General features: G+C 41.0%; 1 protein-coding gene across 3 annotated transcripts in view; it reads right to left on the bottom strand.

Moving 5' to 3' along the window:
* SCMH1 (Scm polycomb group protein homolog 1) overlaps positions 1-24,208 on the bottom strand; it is a 166,307-nt gene extending 142,099 nt beyond the window's left edge. For 2 of the 3 annotated variants that reach the window (XM_036255813.1, XM_036255815.1), the window contains exon 1: positions 24,157-24,208. The gene's annotated coding sequence lies outside the window, so the exon portion shown is untranslated. The remainder of the gene's footprint in view (positions 1-24,156) is intronic. The other variant, XM_036255814.1, reaches the window with a different exon arrangement.
* Positions 24,209-25,703: the final 1,495 nt, after the last annotated feature.

Below are 25,703 nucleotides of genomic sequence, written 5' to 3'. Positions count from 1 at the left end.
TAATAAAGGCCTTATATGAAAGACCTACAGCCAACATCATATTCAATGGGCAAAAATTAAAAGCATTTCCATTAAGAACAGGAACAAGACAAGGATGCCCACTTTCGCCACTCTTATTTAACATAGTACTGGAAGTCTTAGCCACAGCAATCAGATAGAAAGAAAAAATTAAAGGGATTCAAATTGGAAAGGAGGAAGTGAAACTGTCATTATTCACAGATGACATGATATTGTACATAGAAAACCCTAAAGACTCCATCAAAAATTTACTAGACTTAATAAAGGAATTTGGCAAATTAGCAGGATACAAAATTTACATCAAGAAATTCATGGGCCCTGGCCAGTTTGGCTCAGCGGTTAGAGCGTCGGCCTGCGGTCTGGAGAGATCCGGGTTCGGTTCCCGCTAAGGGCACGTTCTTCGGTTGCAGTTTGTCCCCGGCCCTGGTTGGTCGTGCGGGTGGCAGCCACTCGATGTGTCCCTTCACGTCGATGTTTCTGTCTGTCTCTCCCTTCCTCTCTCTCCCTCCCACTCTATCTGAACAAAAAAAAAAATGGAAAAATATCCTCGGGTGAGGATAAAAATAAAATTTTATAAGAAATTCATGGTATTCTTATATACCAATGATGAACTCCCAGAAAGAGAAACTAAAAAACAATCCCATTTACCATTGTGGCAAAAAAATTAAGATACCTAGGAATAAACTTAACCAAAGAGATAAAGGACCTATTCGCAGAAAACTACAGGTCATTGAAAAAAGAAATAGAGGAAGATATAAAAAGTGTAAGCACATACCTTGTTCAGGGATTGGAAGAATTAACATCATTAAAATGTCCATACTACCCAAAGCAATCTATAGATTCAATGCAATCCCCATCAAAATACCAATGTCATACTTCACAGAACTAGAACAAATACTTCAAAAGTTCATATAGAACCAAAAAAGACCTCGAATAGCCACAGCAATCTTGAAAAAGAAGAACAAAGTTGGAGGAATCACATTACCAGATTTCAGGTTATACTACAGAGCCACTGTAATCAAAACAGCCTGGTACTGGTACAAGAACAGGCATATAGACCAGTAGAACAGAACAGAGAACCCAGAAATGTACCCAAGGCAATATGCTCAATTAATATTTGACAAAGGAGGCAAAAGCATACAATGGAGTAAAGACAGCCTCTTAATTAAATGGTGTTGGGAAAATTGGACAGCTACATGCAAAAAAAAAAATGAAACTAGACCATCAACTTACACCATACACAAGATAAACTCAAAATGGATAAAAGACTTAAATGTGACCCGTGAATCCATAAAAATTCTAGAAGAAAATGTAGGCAACAAAATTTCGGACATCATATGCAGCAGAATTTTCACTGATACATCACCTAAGGCAACAGAAACAAAGTAGAAAATGAACACATGGGACTACATCAAACTCAAAACCTTCTGCACAGCAAAAGATACAATCATCAAAATGGAAAGGCAACCCACAGTATGGGAGAGTATCATTGCCAATGATATATCAGATAAGGGGTTATTTTCCAATATATATAGAGTGCTCATACAAAAGGAAGGCAAAGAACCCAATTAAAAAATGGGCAGAGGAACTAAATAGACACCTCTCCAAACAGGACATACAAATGGCTAAGAGACATATGAAGAAATGCTCAACATCACTAATCATCAGAGAGATGCAAATTAAAACAACAATGAGGTATCACCTCACGCCTGTCAGAATGGCTTTCATCAACAAATTATTAAACAACAAGTGTTGGCGAGGGTGTAGAGAAAAGGGGACTCTAGTACACTGCTGGTGGGAATGTAAACTGGTGCAGCCACTATGAAAAACATTATGGTGTTACCTAAAAATTAAAAATTGAACTTCCATTTGACTCAGTGATCCCACTTCTAGGAATATAGCCTAAGAAGCCTGAAACCCCAATCAGAAAGAATATACGTACCCCATGTTTGTAGCAGCACCATTTACAATAGGTAAGATCTGGAAACAGCCCAAATGTCCATCAGTAGACGAATGGATAAAAAAGCTGTGGTACATATATACAATGGAGTACTATGCAGCTATAAGAAAGATCTCTTATCCTTTGAGACGACATGGAGGAACCTGGAAAGTATTATCCTAAACGAAACAAGCCAAACAGAGAAAGGCAAGTATCATATAATCTCACTTATTTGTGGAATATAATGAACATAACAGTCTGAGGAATTGAGGCAGTCCCAGAGACATGGAAGTGGGGTACAGACTGATAATCCCTAGAAGAAGGGGTGGTGAGGGAGAGATAAACCACAGAACTTATATGCACGTATGCGTGGACAATGGACATGGACAACAAAGCTGGGGACAGGGCGGGGAGGGTGGGGGTGGGAAGAATCAGTGGGGGGAAAAGGAGAGACATCTGTAACAAAAATAAATAAATTAAAATTTTAAAAATAAATAAATAAAAGAATAGGGCTGTCCCAGCAGGCCAGAGGACATCATCCAGACGCAGAGGATTATCCCAAGCCTTGAGATCAAATGGAATTTGCCCTGCAGAGTGGTGAGTTTGCTTTTATTCCTTCCATTTTTCTCCCTTTCCTAATGGAAATAGCTTTCCTATGCCTGTCCTACCATTGTACCTTGGAAGCAGGTAAGTTGTTTTCTAGGTTTCACAGGTCCACAAAAGGAGAATAATTTTTTCCCACTACAGACCATACCCGAGTCCTACCCATACCTAATTTAGATGACTTAGATGAGATTTTTGAGTTGATTATATTTAGAGGAGATTCTGGAGCTAGAGTTGATGCTGGAATAGGTTAAGACTTCAGGGAATGTTGGAATAAAGTGAATGTCTTTTGCACATGGGGAGGACATAAATTGGGGGTGGGAGGTGGACTGTTATGGGTGGAGTTACATTCTCCAAATTGTGTACTCCTGATACCTGTGAATGTCCCAGGGAGTGATGTGCCTTTATTCCATGGAAACAGAGGACATGGAAGCTTTCGGTTCGCAACTCTCCCAGACTTCACCCTACATGTTTCTTCATTTGGCTGTTCCTGATTTGTATCCTTTATAATAAACCTGTATTCATAAGTACGGCACTTTCCTGAATTCTGTGAGTTGTTCTAGTGAATTACTGAACCTGAGGCAGGGGTCATAGGAACCCTTCAGATTTCCACTTATATTAGATACTTGGAGTAGTCAAAATACGTAAGCTGTCATAAAGACAGAAAGCAGAATGGTGGTTGCCAGGGGCTGGAAGGAGGTAGAAATGGGGAGTTATTGTTTAATGAGTACAGAGTTTCAGTTTTGCAAGACGAAAAAAGTTCTGGAGATGAATGGTGATGATGGCTGCACAACGTGAACATATTTAATGCCACTGACCTGTATATTTAAAATGGTTAAAATGGTAAATTTGGCTATGCATATTTTACTACAATTAAAAAAAATTATTTTTTTTAAAAGTTCTATAAGCTACATTAAGGTCAACAGGAAGCACATAAAAAATTTAAGCTTGTATAATTATTAGACTTCAAATTTTAAAAAAATTGACCCTAAAGGCAGCATGGAAAATGGATTAAAGGGGAGTCTAAATAGTTGTAGGCAGAGTGGTTAAGATGCAACTACAGTAATTCAGGGGACAGAGGATAGAAGCTTGGTAGCAAAGAAAATTCATTCACTCATTCAACAAATATTTAATGAATATCATTATACGCCAAGCACTGTGATAGATGTTAAATATAAGATTAAGACTGGTGAGATCTTCCCCTATGGAACTTGTAAACAAACAAATAAATAATACATTTTTTTTTTTTTTATCCTCACCCGAGGACATTTTTCCATTTTTTGTTCAGGTAGAGTGGGAGGGAGAGAGAGGAACAGAGAGAGAGAGAGAAACATCGACCTGAAAGGAACACATCGAGTGGCTGCCACCCGCACAACCGACCAGGGCCGGGGACAAACTGCAACCGAGGTACGTGCCCTTAGCGGGAACCGAACCCGGGTCTCTCAGGACCGCAGGCCGACGCTCTAACCGCTGAACCAAACCGGCCAGGGCATAAATAATACATTTTTATGATTAAGTCATAAAACAGAAATAAACAGTGACTGTGAAAGGGCATCAAGGAGGCCTCTATGGGGAGATGACTTCTAAGCTGAGAAAGAACTAACCAAGAGTTAGGGGCAGACCTTCCTAGGCAGAACAAATAGCATGTGCAAAGTTGCAGAGACAGAAAAGAGCTTCATATTTTTAAGAAACAAAAAGGGGGACCCTGGGTATACTCCAGGGACCCCACCACCGCCTTGGCCCCCACCACTGACGAGCACTCCGCTGCCCCTTGACCTTGACAGTCCTCACATCTGGGCCACCAGCTATGACGACCCCACCACTCCCACAACTGTGCCAGAGCTACCACCCTGACTGCGAGGCTGACCTCAACCACCAGATCAGCCTGGAGCTCTACGCCTCCTACGTGTTCAGGTCCATGGCCACTTATTTTGAGAGCACTCAAGTAGCCCTGAAGCAAGTCTCCCAGTTCTTTCTGACACAGTCCACTGAGCAGAGGGAGTACGCCCAGAGGCTGATGTGGCTGTAGAACCAGCGTGGGGGCCGCACCCACCTGCACAACATCAGCAGTCCTGACCGCAAACACTGGGACAGCAGCCTGAAGCCATGGAGTCTGCAATGTGCCTGGCGGTGGGGGTCAACCAGAATCTGCTCTGTGTACAGCAGCTGGCCACGGAAAAGAATGACGCCCACCTGTCCAGTTTCCTAGAGCATAACTCCCTGCATGAGCAGGTGAAATCCATCCAAGATCTGGGGGAGCATCTCACCAACTTTCTTCTGCTGAGGGCCCCAGAAGCCGGCCTGGCAGAGCACCTCCGTGACAAGCTCACGCTAGATGACAAAAACAACTGAACTTGGACTGCCTTCCCCCTAGCAACAGGGTGACTTCCCTAAGTCACTCTGCCAGGAATGCATACAGCAATATTGCCCTACCAGCTTTACCATCTTGCAATAAAAGGAAGGAAGGGAGGGAGGGAGGGAAGACGGGCGGGCCAATGTGACTGAAATTTAGCTAGGGGATGGTAGCACCATGTGAGATTGGTTAAGAAAGTAGCCTCCATACCATTTAGACCTAAGGGAAAACATTGTATTTTCAGTGCAATGGGAAGCCACTAAAAGATTTTAAGCAAAAAGATGATCTCGTGCTGGGCCACTGGGGGAAGCAGGGAGGTGCAAGAGTAGAAGCATGAAAGCCACTTAGGGGGTTAACACAATAGTCAAAAGAACTATGATGGCCTAAGCTACAAAAAGGAAGTGGTGATGAGTGGAAAGATTCATTAGATATTTAGGATACAGTCCTAATGAGTATTAGCCATGAACTCAAAAAATCATTTCAGAAATGAGTGCCATTAAGCCTGGCCACATAGATGAATAAGGAAGTTGCTTGTTGAGATAGGCAACAATGGGCAAGCATCCAAATCACCTAGAGAGTTTCTATTTATTTATTTATTTATTTATCCTCATCTTAGGATATTTGTTTTGCATTTATCTTCAGATAGACCAGGAGGGAGAGAAGAAGGGAGGGAGGAAGAGAGAGAGAGAGAAACATCGATGTGAGAGAGAGAGAGACATGAATTGGCTGCCATCTGCACAACCCCAACTGGGGCTGGGGATGAACCTTGACCGAGGTACGTGCCCTTAGCGGGAACCGAAGCGGGATTCCCGGTCCGCGGCTGACATTCTAAACACTGAGCCAAACCAGCCAGGGCTCACCTAAAGAGTTTTTAAAAGATACTTATTCCTGTCTGACCAGTGTGGCTCACTGGTTGAGCGTCGACCAATGCACCAAGAGGTCGCCAGTTTGATTCTTGGTTAGGGCACATGCCCAAGTAGTGGGCCCAATCCCCAGTGGGGAGCATGCAGGAGGAGGCCAATTGATGTTTCTATCTCCTTCTCCCTTCCTCTCTCTCTAAAAAAAAAAAGAAAAAAAAATTCTTTAAAAAAAGATTTATTCCTGCCCTGGCCAGTGTGGCTCAGTTGCTTGGGCATTATACCACACACCCAGAGGTTGCTAGTTCGATTCCTGGTCAGGGCACATGCCTGGGTTACGGGCTGGTAGCCCATCAATGTTTCACTCTCACATTGATGTTTCTCTCTCCCTCTCCCTTCCTCTCTAAAAATCAACTTAAAAAAAAATAAGTAAAAATACTAATTCCTATGTTCCAGTCTGTTGATTTTTTTTTTTGTACACTGAATTTTTAATTAAAAATCTCTCCACAAAATCAGCAAGATTTGGAAATCTTTGCTGTAAACTAAGTTAACCAGAGTTGGTTTCTATTGCTTACAGCCAAAAGAACCCTTATAATACAGAAATTGGTATGGGAAGAGGGGTGGTATAGAAATGTCCCTAAATTGTAGAACTGACTGGGTCAAGGTTGGGAATAGAACACTGCAGACCTCTATCTAGCTCGTGCTGAAAGGCTGGCCATCTTCATGTAGTAGGAGACAGCTGACCAAATTATGGTCTGTTTTGTACCAGGATTCACTACTACTGAAGCACACTGCAAAAAGAGACTCGCTGAGGAAAACACAGGATGTAATGTGCAATGGCTATACAGATGGCCATTAATCAGTTCCTATAAAAAAGAAACTGCTTAATATGAAATAGGAGAGATATTAAAAATATTTAACAACTGTAAGGTCATACCACTGTATACTGGAGAATATCAGTCCTAAATTAATCTAAAAGCACTGAGAAAAAAATATGGCTTTTCTTAAAAAAAAAAAAAAAAAGGTTCCTTCTGCCTAGAGCCTGCATAGAAGGCTGGCTCAGTTGGAAAACTACCCAGGGTTAAAAATGGTACAAACAAATGCAGAAAGGCAGGATCTACAACTATGAATAAGAATGAGACTTAAGAGAGTCTTGATTCACTTAGGGTCCTCCAAAGCACCTCTGATATGCATTCTTTGTCTGATAAACTGGGATACAATCTAAAAGCAATCCGATCATTAGTAACTCCCTTCCCCCAGGCTATATTTCAAATTAAGTGAGCCAATAAATGCCTTTTTTTGGCTGCAGTCTATTTATATTGGGTTTCTGCTCCTTGCAACCAAAAAGTGTTAGTACATTACCAATATTTAACAATTAGAGCACTGTTTTGTTTTGTTTTTTCAAAAAAGATCAACAGGGATACTACTCCAGATTTCTGAAACAGAATCTTCAGGTCAAGATATCTCTGTTCTTTCTTTTTTAAGAAAACAATTTTATTCCCATCTCCCCACCCCTCTCCCCTTGGGCAACCATCACCTCTATATCTATTTCTGTTCTGCTTTGTTTATTCATTTGTTTTGATTTTTTTAGATTCCACATAAAAGTGAAATCATATGGTATTCATCTTTCTCTGACTTATTTCACTTAGCATAATACCCTTTAGGTCCATCCATGTTGTCACAAGCAGCAAGAATTCCTTCTTTATTGCTGAATATTCCATTGTAGATATATCACATCTTTATCCATTCATCTACTGATGGACACTTAGGTTGCTTCCATATCTTGGTTAGTATTAGTAATGCTGCAACGAACATAGGTGTGCATATATCTTTTTGAATTATCGTTTTAAATTTCTTAGCATATATACCCAGAAGGGAAATTGCTGGATTGTATGGCAGCTCTATTTTTAATTTTTGGATGAATCTCCATACTGTTTTCCATAGTGGCTGCACTAATTTACAATCCCTCCAACAGTATAAGAGGATTCCCTTTTCTCCACATCCTCAACACTTGTTGTTTGTTGATTTATTGATGATAGCCATTAGGACAGGTATGAGGTGATATGTCACTGTAGTTTTAATTTGCATTTCTCTGATGGCTAGCAATGTTGAGCATCTTTTCATATGTCTTTTGGCCATCTGTATGTCCTCTTTGGAGAAATATCTATTCAGGCCCTCTGTCCATTTTTCCCCCTTTTTATTGACTTCTATTTTTTAATTAGATTTTGGTATTAAATCATATGAGTTCCTTATATATTTTAAATATTAACCCCTTATTGGATGTATCATTAGCAAATTATCTTCTCCCATTCAGTAGGTTGTCATTTCACTTTGTTGGGTTCCTTTGCTGTGCAAAAACTTTTTTGTTTGATGTAGTCCCATTTATTTTTTTCTTTTGTTGCCCTTGCCCAAAGAGACATGTCAAAAAACTTATTGCTAGGAGTGATGTCAAAGAGTTAACTGCCTACTTTTTCTTCTAGGAGTTTTGTGGTTTCAGGTCTTACAATTAAGTCTTTAATCTATTTTTAGTTTATTTTTTATATGGTGTAAGAAAGTGGTCCAATTTCTTTCTTTTTTCTTTTTATTTTTTTGCATGTATCTGTCCAGTTTTCCCAACACCACTTATTGAAGAGAGTGTTCTTGCCTCTTTTGTTGTAGATTGACTGTATAAGTGAGAATTTATTTCTGGGATCTTTATCCTATTCCAATGACTTATATATCTCCTGTTATGCCAGTACTGACTATTGTAGCTTTATAGAATAGTTTGATATCAGAGAGTATGATACTGCCCAATTTGTTTTTTCTCAAGATTTCTTTGACTATTGGGTGTTCTTGTGATTCCACATAAATTTTAGGATTAGCTCTTCTAATTCTGAAAAGAATATCATTGGTATTTTAATAGGGATTGCTTTTGTTGTTATTTCTTAATAAGTGTTTTAGATAATCAGGTAAACTGGGGAAATACTAGCTCAGGCTGAGGTTTAACGTTCAACATGTCTGGTTGTCTCCTCCCATACTGTATGAAATGGCAGTTGTTATTTCCCGGTAATATAGAGAAGGGCATTATAACAATATTTATTTAGAACATACTCTGAGCCCACCACTGTAGCGGAAAACATGGTACACAGTGGACACTAAAAAGTTTAAGATATTGCTACAGTCCTTCCATATAATGACACTGTGTTTTCAATTAACAAGCAATATTATGTGGTGGGCATTTTTACTGAGTCCTGTTAATTAGTACTTGGCATATTTTTGTCATCTACACATATAGGACACTGAGGTGGAAAAGTTTATATGAAATCCACTAGCATACACTTTGGAACATAAATCCATCAACAGACATCAGTTTGTTGGTACCGTCAAATGAGTCAACCAAATTGGGAACGTTTTATGAATAAATGTGCTTTAATTAAATCCCAAAGAAATAGTACATACATTATTTTATTATTATAATTTTCAAAAAATAAGCCTGTATTTTAGAACAATTTTAGATTTATAGAAAATCTACAAAGATAGTTCATAGTTGCCGTTTACTCTGCAGCAGATTCCCGTTAACATCTTCATCAGTATGATATATTTATTACAGTTAATTGATAGTGTTAATTAAAGTCCACATTTTATTGAGAGGTCCTTAGTTTTTACCTAAAATCCTTTTTCTGCTCCAGGAGCCCATCCAAGAAAACATTACATTTAGTTGTCGTGTTCTTGGCTGACAGCTTCTCAGGCTTTCCTTTTTTGATGACCTTGATAGTTTTGAGGAATACTCGTCGGGTATTTTGTAGAATGCCCCTCAACTAGAATTTGTCTGATGTTTTCTCATCATTAGACTAGAGTTATAGGTTTGGGGGACGAAGACCACTGAGGTAAAATTATAATAATTTTTATCCCAACTATCTCCTGGATAGTCAGCTCACAGAAGGAAGAAATCACATCTTATTCTTATCTTCGTATGCCTAGTAGGTAGCTGGCAAATGTCTATTGGTTAAAGAGGAGAAAGTGGATGGATACCAAAGGTGGAGGGGGTACAGAAACTTTGCAATTTATTAAAACATAAGGACTAGCTCTAACAAGGAAACTGTTCATACATTTGCTCAAATTAAAATATAATCATAATTGATTCACTAAAGTGCTTCATTCTTCTATTTTGGGGATTTTTCTAGTTTGCTTACATTGTTTGGTGAGACAGAATACATTTAGTAAAAAAAGAAAAGTCAATTCTTACAAGTAAACCTTACGTCCTTTACTGATAAAAATCTCAGAATTATATAACATTGCTTTCGCGAGCGTACATGGTGAAATGGAAAGAACATTAGAGTTGAAGTCAGGCTGGTCTGGTTCTGACACTGAGTCCTATCACTTATAAATTGTATGATTTTGGCAGACATGTTTGACTCTCAGTTGCTTTATGTATAAAATGGAACTAAAAACACCTATATGCAAGTGGGTGAGAACAATATATGCTTGCATGTTGCAATGTAATTGACAGATACTCAAAAAAAATTATTCCCTTTCTTAGTTATGGCATGTTACACAGAGTTGGTATGCTTTAACTATATTTTGGAATAAGGATATATATAAACAAACAAACAAACAAACAGAAGATGCTGGTTATTTTTATAGTGGATAAATTCTAAAACAATTTCACGTGCCTTTATGTTTTTTCAGGTACTTAACACTTGCCTGATACATAGCAGCCATTCAAACGCTTTACGATTCTTCCATCAGATTTCTTGAACCAAGAGTCAAGAGAATCAGATTTCAGTTTCTATGTCTCTGGACAAATTGTTCCTTCTTTAGGCCTCAGCTTCTTCATGGAATAATTGACCTAACAGTCACAGAACCTGAGGGTTTTAAGAAATCTTAGTGAGCATCTACTGCAACTCTCTTGCCTAAGTGACAGAGCCAGTGACGGCAGACAGGGAGGGACTTGAATTGGTACTCAAACCATATGCCTTAAGTCTTTCCACATAATCATGCTGCTTATAAGGTCTTTTGTACCTTCTTATCTATGAAATATTAGAGACTGAACTACTGATCTTTGGAATATCATCCAATACTGACTATACACTAACACCAGCATAAATTCTACCTTTATTAAAACCAGAAAATATAGAAGAATAAACAAAACTGTCAATATTAACCCTAGTTACATTTTAGATAAATGATAATATAGATAGTAGAGGATTAAAATTCTTTCAATTGTGTTGATATATCAAATGCTTAAAAATAGGCTCCGGTTGCAGTTTGTCCCCGGCCCTGGTTGGGTCGATGTGTCCCTTTCACATCGATGTTTCTCTTCCTCTCTCTCCCTCCCACTCTATCTGAACAAAATATCAAAAAATGTTCTCAGGTGAGCATTAAAAAAAAAAAAGGTTCTATTTTGAATAGTTTCCCTGACTCCATCTTCTTCATAATTAAATGGAATTATAATCACTGGCCCACAGAAATGGTGGACTGAATTACTACTATTCTGAGAAATCCACTTATCTATTCTCTTGGTATCCCTACTGTACCTCAGAGTACAATGATTTGTTGTTGTTGTTGTCCAATGGTCTCTTTGTAGTATTCTTACTTTATCTGCCTAGGAACTTTCAGACTGCTGTTTCTTTCTTTTTGAAACTTAACTGTTGTTCCCTTAACATTCAAAACACTACTTTCTCCTAATTTTTCTTATAATGTAGTGATATAGCTACAGGGTATAGCTTACTGGCCAAGAGCATGGATTTTGGGTCTAGAATGCCAGAGTTCAAATCCTGGTTATATCACTTGCTAAAACTGTGACCTTGGACAGGTTACTTAACTCTGGGAGGATTATATAAGTTTTAAATATATATATATATATGTGTGTGTGTTTATTGAGTTTTTAGATAGAGAGGAAGGGAGAGAGAGATAGAAACTTCGATGTGAGAGAGAGAGAAACATCAATCAGCTGCCTCCTGCATGCCCCCTACTGGGGATGGAGCCTGCAACCTGGGCATGTGCCCTGACTAAGAATTGAACTGAGACCTCTTAATCTAAGGGACAATGCTCAATCTACTGAGCCACACAGGTCGGGCTGTATGAGTTTTTATGTCTATAAAACTGAGTAGTAAACGCTTTACAAATATTTGCTGTTACTTTTGTTCACCTTCTTAGTCTCTTCTTCAACTGTATTTCTTTGACCTCCACATATTCCATCTGGGAGATTCCATCCATTCACAGGGGTCTTTTCTTCTATCTGGAAGGCTTTTTTTCTTCTATCTGGTGAATTCCTTCTCAACCTTTAAGATCCAGTTTAAATGCCATTCTTTCTCTCCGGAGGCTTTCCAAAGATCTCTTCCTCCTCCTGCCCTGGCAGTCAGTTGTTCAGCCCTTGTGCTCCCATACTACTTTGAATATATTTCAATGAGAGCACTTGTTACATTAGATTGAATGAGGCTGAGCCATTCATAAGTACCTATATTAGATCATCTTAGGCCTATAAAACCAGCAATTTTACATAATCCATTCTAATAACTTCTCTTTATATTTTTGCTATATCGTCCCTCCATGCATTATACTCACAATAAGGACTACATGCTATTATTCTTTAAAAATATATATAGACTCAGAAGAGGAGGGGGGAGGAAAGGGAGGGGGTAGATAAACCAAATAATTTATATGCATGTATGCATAACCAATGGACGTAGATAACAATGCTGGGTGGGGGGGTGGGGGAGCAGAGGGAATCAGAAGCAGAGTGTCTAGGAGGTAAAAAGGAGGAACACCTGTAACAAAAATTAATTAATTAATAAAAAAAAGACATATACAGCCCTGGCCAGGCAGCTCAGTTGGTTAGAGTGTCATCCCGATATGCCGAAGTTGCGGGTTTGATCCCCCATCAATGCACATACGAGAATCAACCCATGAATGCATAAATAATAGGAACAACAAATCAATCTCTCTCTCAAATCAATTTTTTAAAATGATTTAAAAAAAAGAAAATACAGCCCTGGCCAGTTTGGCTCAGCGGTTAGAGCGTCGGCCTGCGGTCCGGGGAGACCCGGGTTCGGTTCCCGCTAAGGGCATGTACTTCGGTTGCAGTTTGTCCCCGGCCCTGGTTGGTCATGCGGGTGGCAGCCACTCGATGTGTCCCTTCACGTCGATGTTTCTCTCTCTCTCTCCCTTCCCCTCTCTCCCTCCCACTCTATCTGTACAAAAAATGGAAAAATATCCTCGGGTGAGGATTAAAAACAAAACAAATAAACAAAAAAAAGAAAATACATATATAATACAATATTTTAGATATATAAAAAGTATAAAGAATGGACACCCACTTATCCAAACTAGCTATTAAAATATTTATCAATACAATTTTAGCCTCCTGTGTGCTCTTCCCAGCATTATTAGAAGTCTTTTCTCCTCACTCTACCCTTCAGAGATACCCACTATCCTTAATTTGATATTTATAGCTACCATGCATTTCTCTGAACATTTATTATGTAAGTATACTTCCCTAAATAATAAAGCATGTTAAGCTTTATATAAATGTGTTCTGCCATTTGCTTTATTCACTCAACCTTTTATTTGTGAGATTCACCCAAGTTACTATATAGGTCTAGTTTATTTAAAATTTTTTTTTTATCCTCACCCGAGGACATTTTTCCATTTTTTATTCAGATAGAGTGGGAGGGAGAGAGAGGAAGAGAGAGAGACAGAGAAACATCGACGTGAAAGGGACACATCAAGTGGCTGCCACCCACACAACCAACCAGGGCCGCAGACAAACCGCAAGGGAGCTATGCACTCTTAGCAGGAACCGAACCCGGGTCTCTCTGGACCGCAGGCGGACACTCTAACCACTAAGTCAAACCGGCCAGGGCTAGTTTATTTTATTTTTATATGCAATTCCATTAGGTAAGTATACCACAATATTTTCATTCTTTTATTTTTTATTTTATTTTTTATCCTCACCTGAGGACATTTTTCCATTTTTTGTTCAGGTAGAGTGGGAGGGAGAGAGAGAAAGAGAGAGAGAGAGAAATATCGACGTGAAAGGGACACATCAAGTGGCTGCTATCCGCATGACCTACCAGGGCTGGGGACAAACTGCAACCAAGGTACATGCCCTTAGCGGGAACCGAACCCCAGTCTCTCTACACCGCAGGCTGACGCTGTAACTGCTGAGCCAAACCAGCCAGGGCTTCATTATTTTATTGATAGACATTTGCACTAGTCTGAATTTTCTGCTATAATAATGTTATATGAATATATTGTTAAAGACTTTTCTAAATTTAATTTTAGAGAGGGGGGAAGAATGGGGGTGGGGGGGGAAGAGAGAGAGAGAGAGAGATCCATGTGAGAGCAAAACATCTACCAGCTGCCTCCTTCATGTCCCCTGACCAGAAATTGAACCAGCAACCTTTCAGTTCATGGGACGGCATCCAACCAACTGAGCCATACCGGCCAGGGCTGTGTGAATATTTTTGTATGTCTCTTTACGCATATATTGGAGAGTTTCTAAAGGGTATTTACCTAGGAGTGAAATTATTTGATTGTAGGTTACATGTCTTTTAGTTTTAATAGACATTACCAAGTTGTTCTTTACTATGGTTTTGCGACTTCTATTCCCATCAATAGTGTCAAAGAGTTCCCTTAACTCCACATATCCAGCCATATTTGATCTTATCAGACTTAATTTCTGCCAGTCTAATAGGTGTGAAATTACATCTCATTTAAGCTTTAATTTGCCTATAATTAATTACCAGTGAATGGTTAATAAACATTGAAGTTGCCTCTTTTATGCCTTGTCATTTTTCTACTTGTCTTTTTTTTATCTATTTGCAGGAAACCTTTGTTATTACAGACAGTAATATTTGGCTATTGTATTTACCACAAGTATATTCTTTAACTCTGTGGCTTGTCTTTGAATTTTAAAATTTATGGCATTCACCTTTGCCACTGTATATAGCAGTGTCTGGCAGTTAGTAGACATTAATAAATATCTGTTGAATGAATGAGTGAAAAACTAAACACATACAAATTAGATGTTTTTACGCTCCTATAGTCCCTTATTTTGGAATTGTGACCCTCTATACCCATTAGGGTTTATAAACTTTTATATTCCCAAATTCATTTATTTTTAAAGAAACAAATTTAATCCAGTTTAGAGACTTCCAGCAGTCCCCTGAGGTAACTGGAGATAAGATAGAACACCAAAAAATCAGGGTTGGAAGTCTAACATTCTAAATCCTCTAGGACAAATGGTTGCTCTCTACTCAACAAGTAAGTTTGCTCTTGTGTTTTCTATAACACTTTACAAGACATAATGACTAAAATAGCCTTTATTCATATTTGAATGTCCCAGAGGAAATTTGATGTAAGTATGAGAGTAAAGCAATTATAATAAGAAATCACTTAGAGAAATAGACATAGTGATTAAAATGAATATGCAATATGCACATGGTTTAATTTTAAAAGCTAACATTTATAACTACTGAGGGGGAAAAAATAATGCAGCAGCCTTTATATGCTTCAAAATTTAAGGAGCCCTGGCCAGTGTGGCTCAGTTGGTTGGAGCATTGTCCTATGCACTGGAATGGGGGGTTTGAATCTGGTCAGGGAACATGTTCGGGTTGCAGGTAAAACCAACAGTAGTGGTGCATTCAGGAGGTGGCCCACTGTTTCTCTCCCACATTAATGTTTCTCTCTCTCTCTCTCTGTTTGAAAATCAATTTTTAAAAAAGTTTAAGGAAATACTTAATGGCTTGCAGCAGAACCAGCAGGAGGTTCAGACAGCACAGAATCTTAAAAAGAAGGTTATAGGGGCCAATGGATCATTCCGGACAAAGCACAAAAGCTGTAGTAAGAAGACCTGGTTTTGAGTTGTTCTGACATTTACTAGCTGTTTGACATTAGGCACATCATTTAATTCACCTGCAACTCAGTTTGTTATCAATAAAGTGTTTATAATGACCTGGCATCCTACCTAACAGGGTTATTACATTTCAAATTAAATAGGAAAATATGTGTGACATCCTTCAATGACATTCAACTGTCATTATCTATCCTTCCTCATCTTCTCTCTTCACCAATGCCATTTACACCATCCCTGAAATTCTTAGGCAGAACTGGATACAAACTCTTCTGGGGTGGATACTGTATTTGTCTGCTCAGGCTGCCATAACAAATACCACAGGCTGGGTGGCTTAAACACTAGGAATTTATTTTTTCACAGTTGTAAGGCTAGAACTCTAAGATCCAGGTGTCAGCAGGATTTTCTTCTCAGGTCTCTCTCTTTGACTTATATATATGGCTATCTTCTCTAACTGTTTTCACATGGTCTTTCCTCTATGTCCTAACCTCTTCTTATATAACCCTGCTATCTGAAAGTAGTGCATTCCCATGAAACCTTTCTAAGCCAAAAAGGTGTAAATGAAAGTAGCAATCACCTGAGGACACATCTTGCTAACAGATGTACAAAATAAATCAAGATAAAGCACAGATGCTTCCAGACATTGATCAAAGCTACGGTGGCTTGATGCTGAGATGCTGAGTTTAAGTAAGTTCCTGGGAAGGAGCTTGGCAGTGCCACTTTATGCTCCGAGCACCAGCTGCCTCTGCAATGGCTCGGTACAAAACAAATGCTATTTTCGATTTTTATTTTTTTTGTAAAAGCAAAAATCCTCTTCATATTTCTTTCACTTAAGTATTGTTAATGTAGGTCTTTCAAAAAAGTGAAGTGGCCTAAAGCAAAGTTTCAAAAAGCAGGGGATACCTGTAATATGACAACCAGTCATGTTGGATTAGGGCCCATCCATATGACCTCATTTTACCATAATTACTTCTTTAAAGGCCTTACCTCCAAATACAGTCACATTATAAAGTACTGGAGGTTAGGACTTCAACATATGATTTTGTTCAATATACCAATAGTATAACATAGTATATGCTCAATAGAATGCTCCAATAAACTGCTGGGAACTACACCTATGAAGCTTTCTGCCAAGGAACAATTAGAATTGATCTATCCTATGAAAACTTTTGTTTTAATGGAGTTTGCAATATTTTAAGGATTTAAGAGAAAGGACAAATTTTTACTCTTTCCTTTCCAAAAGCAATTCTGTTCCCAAATGCTCCTTTCCATCTCAATCGCTATTCCTGAATCTTCAGCAATGAACTTGGAGACTTTATATGACCACTCCAGAAATTAGTGATCTCTCCTTCTACCTCTGAATTTCTGGAGTGTTTATATAGTTACGTACCATTTAACCTTATATTGCTATGTAAGAGTTAGTTAAGTAGGCATCATAAATGGTGAGCTCCCTGAGAAAAAGGAGTATGTTTTATTCATCTTTACCTGAGTGATCAACAGTATTTATTGCAAAACATAAATTTCTCTAAACCAGAAGCATTTTTCAGGAAGTAAAAATTTCTTAAACAAACAAAGGTGGGGGCGGGCACAGGAAAAATGGCAAAGATGTTGGGTGTAGCTTGGGATGTATTGACTTTGAAGTGATACAAAACTGTGAAGCTAACTGTAGGTCGCTAAATGTATAGGTCTAACACTCAGAAGATATATCTTGACTATAGATAGAAATTTGAGTCATGAGTACATAAATGTTACTGGAAGCCAAGTGAGTGGATGAGATTTCCAATGGAATGCAAAGAAGACAGCCTAGGCCCAAAGACAGGCAAAAGAAAGGAAGCTCTCATGAAACAACACTTGAGATGAGGTGGCCAGGGTGGAACCAACACACTGAAGTACACCTAGGCCAAAGGAAAAAACATTGAGGAAGTGGGACTAATCATGCATGTGAAATGCTGCTGCTAAGGTGTTAGCAATAAGAAGATTGGGGACCCAGATCAGAACATTTTCAGGGACTCTGTCATTTACTGTGTGATTTGGGCAAGCTTCTAAAACTTTAAATCTCAATTTCCTTTATTCGTCAAAAAAATGAGTGTTTTACAAATAAAATGTGTAGCAATGATAATAAAAGTAACATACATGTAACATATATAGCATTCCTACATGTGCTGGACACTCTGCAGAGCTCTTTTATATAGATTATGTCACTTTTTTTAAAAAAATCACTAAAATCTTAAGGTACTATAATACCTAATAGGACTATTATTATCCCTATCTTCAGATGAGAAAACTGAAGTTTATTATTATTAAGTAATGAAGATTAAAACCAGAATGCAATGAAGAAGTGAGAATGAGCAAGTTTATATATCAAATGTACATAACTCAAGAGGTTTGAATAAAGGGTAGGCAGGGGACTAGGTGGGTCCTAGAGGGAAACATGGGCATAAGATTTTATTTATAAGATTTATTTCAAGATGAAAGACTTCTAAGCAAATTTATATATACATTAAAAAGGAGCCAGAAGAGAGAGAAAAAGAGGTTGAAGGTAATGAAAAGATGGAGTCAGAGATTTAGCCTTGGGCAAAAGGAAGAAGCCGGAAAATATAGGCATAGTTTAAGGAACAGGTTTGACGTAAGACCTCACAGAGAAGAAGGCAAAGAAATAATTAGGTTTTGAAGGCTCAATGGCAGCAATTTGTATAACTTTGTGATACAAGAAGAGAGAGGTTAGTTTGGGATTTTACCCAAACAGGGACAGAAGGACAATGGAGCAAGTGAATGAGGATAATGACAAAAGAGTGGATGAAATAAGTAGTACACTAAGAAAATTAAGCTAGATAGGGAAGTAAAAATAGGTGTCAATGAGGTCAAGGAACAGATCTAGTGGGGACAGTCAATGGTCGTGTAGAAGGAGAAATTTTAAAACTGCAGGTCTTCATTTTAAATTTCAGAAGTTGGCCATTTCTGGGTGATAACAAGGCCCATTGTGTGACTATGAGAGTTGATTAGCTAAAAAAAAGAAATCAGTTGAGTTGAGGAGGCCAATGTGTTGGAGAAACAACCGTTCGTATGAATATTGAAGCTACTTAGGATGAGGACAGAAATTGAGTTGAAAATGAAGGCTGTATGTGGTAAGTCCTAAATGAGTGAAGATCTATATATATAAGAAGGCAAGAGCAGTATAGCCCTTGTACCAGAGCACAGGGATTTTAAAAAGATAGATAATAGTCTTGAAATAGTGGTGCATGAAAAACTAGTCATCCTTATCAGTGGTGTGGAAGAATGAGGTGCACCCAAGGGATATTGCTCTCCATCACTCAGGAGAGAGCCTGGCTTCCATTGGAGATCAGAACACACACTCACACAAAAACATTCAGTAACATGATAATAATGTAGGAAACTGGAATTTCAGAGAACAATTGGAATGGTCTGAGAGGCAGCAAACAAGCAGGATTGGGAGAGAGGGAGAGGAAGCTGAGTCAGCACAAGAATAAAAGTAAAGGGGGACCACAGATGATTGGAGGGAGTGGGACAAAGATAACAGTAAGATTTGCTGGGTATATATGGCCACAAGGTTATCAAAATAATTAGTTCTAGCAATTCACTGGTGGCTAGAGAGTTGGCACTAAGGCCTTGGCAATGGTTTGGTTAAATTCCCTCATTTAGCCCTGGCTGGTTGTTCAGTGGTTAGAGCATTGGCTTGTGGACCAAAAGCATCTTGGGTTCGATTCCAGGTCAAGTGCACATACCTGGGTTGCAGGTTTGATCACCGGCCCTGGTCTGGGTCCTTCAGAAGGCAACCAACTGATGTGTCTCTCTCACATGGATGTTTTTCTTCTCTCTCTCCCCCTCCTTCCCTCTATCCCTTCCACTGTATCTAAAAATCAATGAAAAAAAAAAAATTCCCTCACAGATTTGGGAGTCAGGGGCCAACGTTTGAGTATCTAGCATGTAACCGAGATCATATAAAGTGCTTTACACATTCTATCCTAGTTAAACCTTACACCTAATACCTTCCCTCATTTTACAAATGAGGGAACTGGGGATGAGAGAGGCAGAGCGACCAGCCCTGGGTTCTTTAACTACTATTTAGTGACACTGAAGAATCCAGGCTTCTTTTCTAATGTAAATCAGTATGGTAGTATAAAAACAAATTTGAAATCAGAGCATCTTTAGTCACTTTCTACCAGTGAAATCTTGTATGTTGCTTAACTCCACTAAGCCTAGCTACCAAACAAGGTTATGCAAACATTAAACTACAACTACAAAACAAATCTTTGCACTTATTTTTTTAACCTAAAATTGGCCTACATAGAATGTAAAATTTCTTACTTGATTTAGTTCAAACACAAATCCAAAGTTTCTGAATTAATACTTACAAATTTTAAGATAGGAAATTTTATAGTGAGAAAGGATGTACCATTTATACTTCCCTAGCATATCTAGAATCAAGTCCACACTCTATAGTTTCAGGTCTTCAATACCATGGCCCCAGTTCATCTCCCTAGCCACAATTCTCACTAATGACTTACACAAATAGAATATTCAAACCTGGGGCAACAACCAATTTTTAACAAATGTATTTTATACTTTCCCTACTTTGTATCTTCACCTAAATTATTTAATCTATTGAAATTTGTTCTCCAAGGCCCAAATAAAATTCATCTTGAGTGTGACGTCTAACTTTGTTTCCAAATGTTGAGAATGATGGCTCCTTCCTCTGAATTCCTATATCACTTTGCTTTTACCTCCTGTAAACTACTTATTGCCTTATCGTTTAGACTGAGCATGAAAAAAACTTCAATTCTGTCAGCACAAGTGAAGTTCCTTAAAGATAGTTGGAAGAGAACTAACATTTATTTTGTATCTATGAAGCGCCAACTAGTTACACACACACACACACACACACACACACACACACACACACACAAACATGCATTATTTCATATATCTTTGTACCACCCTAAGAAGAGAAATTTATTTATTTTTACAGATAAGGACACTGGAAGTCACAGAGGTTACACAATTTTCTTACAGTCCTAAGGCCAGTAAGTGACATAGCCTAGATAGATCCTGTCCACCCACTAATCATCAGGAAAAAATCTCCATAGCTTTTGTCATTAAGAATTAGCAGAAAAGATTTGATGTAGAGTATTTGCCCTTCTACTTTCCAAGACTAAGAATAGATTCTTCAGTGCAAAAAGAATGATTAACATGTGTCTTGAATAAAGATGAAGCGATCAGACGCCTGCTTACAGGAAAGAAAAGTAAAAAACGATTACTTTTCCACTCTCATGTTTAAAAACTCCTCCTCCTTTGAGGTTTATGCCATCTGGCTGTATCACTCTCTACCCTTCTCCTCATGTGTTATCTATCACCCTCTGGATTAATCACCTATATTCACTGCACCTGGGTCACAATAGTCTCCCTTCCACACATTCTAGCATCTTAAATCACTTCACTATCCACACAGAAGACCCATTTAATAAAATAAAATAGCCTCACAGTTTATCATACCTCATTGGCCTTCACCTCTGCTGTACTTAAGCTACCCATACAGAGACCTACAACAGCTTCACATCAGACAACTTCACTCCAATATTCCACTTTCTGAACACAATCTCCTTTTTTCCGTAACTTACTTCCACCACATTTGCTCACTGACCTAACTCAAGAAATCACAAAATCTTCAAGTCCAAAACTGATGACATCCAGTGTTTCCTATCTCAGTTAACGTCACCACTATCCTCCTAATCACCCAAACAAAAAACCTGAGCATCATGCTGGACTCCTCACCTTCTCAACTGCATATCCTATCAGTCATAAACCTTTCATTCCTTTCTCCTCATCCCTGTGACCACATTTAAAAGATGCTATTCAACCATGTCTGATAAAAAACCTTTCAGTGATTTTTTAAAAAATCACTCACTAAATTATTTTCAAGATACTTATACATACAAGGTCTATTATGATATGGCTTCTGCCTGTATTTCCAGTCTCTCAATTTACCACTTATGTCTTCACTTTTGTATTCTTAGCAGTTCCAAACTGCTTGATTCTCCATGCAAGATATTCCTTTTCTCACATTGATGACTTTCCTCACGATGTTTTCTCTGTTTGAAGTACACTTTCATTCATCTTTGCCTGACTTATTCCTACTTACCATTTAAGATTTGGGTCAGGTGTCTTCTCTTCCCAAATCCTTCCCTAAAGTCCTAGGCTAGACTAAGCACCCTAACCTTGGAGTATTATATGCATAGCTCTTATCTCTTATTCTGAGATGACCTATTTTAGCATTTAATTTATATGGTAGCACAAAGATTGGAAATGTATCTTATTCATCTTTGTATATCCAGCTAAACGCAGTACATGACCTAGTGCCTGACACACAGTAGATGCATAAATGTAAAGGTTAGAACATGTTCAACTTAAATTTTCAGTGGAATATTCACACCAGTTCTTTCTCATAGTTTTTACGATTTCCTACTATTAACCCCAAGTCCTTTGAAGGGATGGAACCAGAGCCTTCCTGGAGCTGTACAGTTGTGTACAAAATGGTGTTATACAGATGTTTATCCAACTTACATACCAGAAATCAAAACTTGACATGTATGCTACAACTTCAAAACCACTAAACAACTTTAAAAAACTAAGACATAAAAACAAGGATAAAGAACCAATTCAGACTGCTGTTATGTGCTTATCTATTATGAAAACAGCAAAACTTTGCTTAGAATTAGAACAGGGTTACAAGGCCGTCACAGCTCTTCTGAGCTTAAAAAATCACTAATCAATAGGGTGCTTAGGCAGGGTTTTAGCACCTTGGTAAAAGACCCTTTTTAAAAACTTAACCCACATACCAAGGCTAAGTGATGAAAAAGCAAGTAAAAAATAATGCTGGTAAGTGAGCACCAAAATACATTCTTTTCAATAGTAATGTTGTGCCTTCTGATGGTAGTTAGAAATTGAGCATAGAGTTCAATATAAAAAAGCATTACCCTTTCCCACTAAATATTAAATTGCAGTTTGGCACCAGACTGAGTTTCAATCCTTTTTCAAAGTAAAATTAATAAACTCTTCCATTTGCATGGAGTATTGTGACACTTTGATATCCATTAGCTCATTTGATAAAGTGTTTATAGACATTTAAAAAAATGAGTGAAAAGCCAAAAATGTCTACAAAATAGGACCTCTTTTAGTTTGTTTGAACAGAAGTACTAGAGGGCTTTTGTTTGTTTAGAGCAAAACAGCACAGAAAGGAGGAAGGAACTAGAGTACTTTTTATTTAAGCAGGTCAATCCTTGGGGCCAAGGAGCTTCTTGGAGAAACAATACTTTCTCACTCACGTTAAGAAGCTCTCCTTTAAGGGGGGATATTGGCAAACTAGAGCTCATTCAGAGACTGGATCAGCGAACCACAACATACAATAATCCAGAACTAGGGAAGAGAAGACTCCAGAGATATGATTACTATCTTCAGGTATCTCAAAAGGTTGTCCATAAGGGAAGAGAACTAGGAAGAATGGGAAGGTGTTTCTTGCAACCATATAGACACACACCAAAGCTGTCCTGGAAGAGAATGGGTTTCCTTGGGAAGACATTAGTTTCCCATCACTGAAGGAGGTGTTTAAACAGGTTGGTCAAATAACCAGGGTGGAATTTGGGATTTTCAAAGCTACGCTGGCATGGGATGGGAGAAAGGGACCTTAGATGACCTCTAAATTCCCTTCCAGTCTGGAGATGTTCTGGGGTTTGGCCATCGCCTGTAGAGCTTTTCGCATTCCTCTCGGGACTGGCCCACAGCACTGCCCACGTGTCCAGCCCTCCTGGCAACTTGCTCACCTGGGTGCCCAGCGCCCTCACCCCACGGTCCGGAGTGTGAAACCTACACTCGCGCGGGTTTCCAGCGCACGTGTGAGTTGTCCCGCGCAGCTCCCGCCCGCAGGACCACTGCTACCGCTTCGGGCCCCTCGCACCGTGGGCCTGCGGCTGGGCCAAGCCTCCCGCCGACCTCGGTGCTCTGCCCCGAACCGGGACCCGGAGCCACAGGCACCTCTCAGCTCTGGCGTCCGCGCAGACCCAGCAGCCCCGCGCGCAGACTGACAACCACTCTGCCCGCCGTCTTCGGCTCGAAGCCAGCCCTCCCCGGCCAACCCGGCCGCGCCGGCCCGGACACAGCGGCTCCCGCACCGACCGCCCCGCGCTGCCGAACCCCCGAGGGTCCTCGTCCTTGGGTTCCTGGTGCCGGGGCCCCGGGGTGCCCCCACCGCGTCAGGCCGCCGGCCGGACGCTGGGACCCGCCGGCCCCGCCGCGGATGCAGAACCGGCCGCCGGGGCTCCGGGCCGGGCTGACAAGGTGGGGAAGGGCCGCGGCCGCGCTCGGACCACCGACAGGCCGACCGGCCCCGACAGACACAGACCGACAGCCGGGTCCGGAGGGGCGGGAGCAGAGGGCCAGCAGGTCCCGCCGCCGCCGCCTCGCCCGGGGCGGCCCCGGTCACCAGGCCCCTCAGCGAGCGGACTCTCCGGCCGGTGGAGGCGGCCGCCGAGGCGCTTACCTGCGGGCGCGGGGCAGCGCGGAGGCGCTCACTCCCTTCCCGCCGCCATGTTCCCCTGCGTAGGGAGCGAGACAGGACGCGAGAAAGGGGCGGGTGGGGGCGGCTCCCGAGGGCGGCGAGCAGGCGAGCGGCGCGGGGCTCGATCCAGGCTGCAGCGGCCGCGGCTCCCGCGCCGTTCGGGCCGGGGGGCGTCGGGGGCGGGGCGGTGGCTGCCGGCCCCGCCCCTGCCCCTCCCGCCGCGAGGTGGCGTGCGCCTCGCCCGCTAGGCCCGCGCGCGGGTGGGGGCGGGGCGGGGTGTGAGGGCGCCGCAGGGCGGCCGAGCCCCGCTGTCCCCGCTGCCTCCCGCCTTCCGCCCGGGGGCCCGGTTCCGCCCCCTGACCGGCGCTCCTCGCAGCGTCTCAAGTATGGGTAAACCCAGCCCTGAAGAGAGCCCGGGGCCTCGGGTTCAAATCCCGCCGCCGCGTGTCCCTCGCCCCGAGGCCACGCGAGGGCCGGTGCGGGAGATGACGGACTCGAGAGCGGCCAGGGCTCGGCCCCACAGGCCGGCCGGTGCGAGGCGCTGCCCGCCTGGCTCAGGACCAGCTGTGTGCCGGATGCCCTTGAGCGCGATCCTCGCACCTCTGCCCCGGGGCCCTCGTCTCTAAGGCCATGGCGCTCAGCCCAGAGAAAGGGTGAGGACAGAGTAAGTTCCTGCTTGTAGAGCCCAGGGAGCGGTGGGGGGATCTAGCGAGTGAGTAAGCCCCCGTGCCCTTCATCGGCCCCCCCACTCAGCAGGTCCCAGGGTCGTTCTTGGGTGCCCGTTAGCACTCTTGGCTGCACTCCTCTGGTTCACCGCCACCTCCTCCCCGAGAGCCCTGTGTTAGCCCTGAAGAAGCAAGCTCGGGAGGTGAAGCTACGCGTCCAAGGTCAGCCAGCCAGTCACGGACTGAGCGGAGCTGCATCTCCAGCCTCGCTGGCTGCAGAGCCTGTGCTCTGTCTCAGGGATAGTCAGCTGTGAGCGGGTCCAAGGCGGCGATCCAGACTCGAACACGTTCAGTGGAGCTCTTGAAAGAGTCTGCAAGGGGAGCTCATTTCAGGCAGAGAACGGGACGTGTGCCAAGGCTTGGAGACCGTCCTGTCTGGTGGGCTGCTGTGGCTGGTCTGGCGGGAGTATAGGAGACCTGGGTATGGTGATGCTGCTGCTGAAGTTGGACAGGGAAAAGGAAGCCAGAACGCGGAGGTCCTTGTTTGTCTGGAAGGTCGTTGAATGCCCTTATATGTCTAATTTAGAATTTATTTTGTGGGCCAATGGTTTTCATGGTGTGGTGCTGGGACCCCTGGGTGTCCCTGAATTCCTTCCAGGGGTCAGTGGCTCACAATTTTTTTCATAACAATGTTAAACGTGCTTTTTTACACTCTCGTTCTCTCACTGGTGAAGGTTTTCCAAAGAATATAGTATATAAGATATTGCAACAGGTTAAATGCAGAAGCAGATTGTAGAATCCAGCTGTCTTTTAAAAAATATATATGTATTTATTGATTTCAGAGAGAGGAAGGGAGAGGGATAG

Source organism: Molossus molossus, unplaced genomic scaffold (assembly GCF_014108415.1).
Source record: "Molossus molossus isolate mMolMol1 unplaced genomic scaffold, mMolMol1.p scaffold_m16_p_12, whole genome shotgun sequence".
NCBI lineage: Eukaryota > Metazoa > Chordata > Mammalia > Chiroptera > Molossidae > Molossus > Molossus molossus.
This window is presented reverse-complemented; position numbering and strand designations above follow the sequence as displayed.